Genomic DNA, 841 nt, shown 5'->3' with positions numbered 1-841 from the left:
ATCTAGTTAAGAGACAACTCCCCACTTCCTAGGCTTTTGTTGCATTCTGCTTGGGCATTCACTGGGTAATGCTTATTTAGCATACATAGTCAAAGTACTGGCTTTCTGCACATTATATTTAAATCAATTTTGTGGAAAGTAGCTAAAGGAGACAAGTAAGATAGATGAAGTTTTACAAACACATCAGAATTTTAGTAAATGACAACTTACCTTTATTATATTTGAAGTTTCTACATTGATTACTTTTCATTCGTTAACTGGGAGTTCAGATAAATGAAAACGAAATGATTTCACATGATACAGTAAATTAATCCACTTACTTAACCTACACTCTGCCTTTTAAGAAATCTTTCTTTTTTTTTTTTAACACCTACAGCACTCGGTCTTCCTAGGTGGTCTCCCATCCAAGAACTAACTAGGCCCCACCCTGCTTAGCTTCCAAGATCAGAGGAGATTGGGCATGTTCAGGGTAGCATGGCTGTAGAAGAAATATTCTTAAACATATTCTGATAGCCAAAACAGAATAAGAAAATATTAGTAAGCTAATTTTGTCTGTGATTGCTGCAACATTCTTCATTTTAATTCACAAAAACTCAGAGCTGAAAAAAGATTAGAGATCATATAATCACAACAGGATATAGATCAAATCATTTTGCTAAATGGGGGAAACTGAAGAAAAGTCAAAATGCAAAGTAAAGGCAATGACATGTGACATTTTGATTGAATTAATGATTAGTCAATTAATATCACAATGTTTTGAGGCACCTGTTCTTTCTACATTTTACAGATGAAAAAATTGAGGCTCAAATGTGCAAGGTCACACATAACCTGTAGGTGAACC

The 841-nt window shown here is 34.1% G+C and overlaps 1 pseudogene; it reads right to left on the bottom strand.

Moving 5' to 3' along the window:
- Nucleotides 1-367: 367 nt before the first annotated feature.
- On the bottom strand, nt 368-486 carry LOC120613430 (uncharacterized; annotated as a pseudogene).
- Between the last annotated feature and the right edge of the window lie 355 nt (nt 487-841).

The sequence above is a fragment of the Pteropus medius genome, unplaced genomic scaffold (genome assembly GCF_902729225.1).
Source record: "Pteropus medius unplaced genomic scaffold, Ma_sr-lr_union100, whole genome shotgun sequence".
NCBI lineage: Eukaryota > Metazoa > Chordata > Mammalia > Chiroptera > Pteropodidae > Pteropus > Pteropus medius.
Note: the sequence above shows the minus strand (reverse complement) of the source record. Positions and strands in the feature narration are given on the sequence as shown.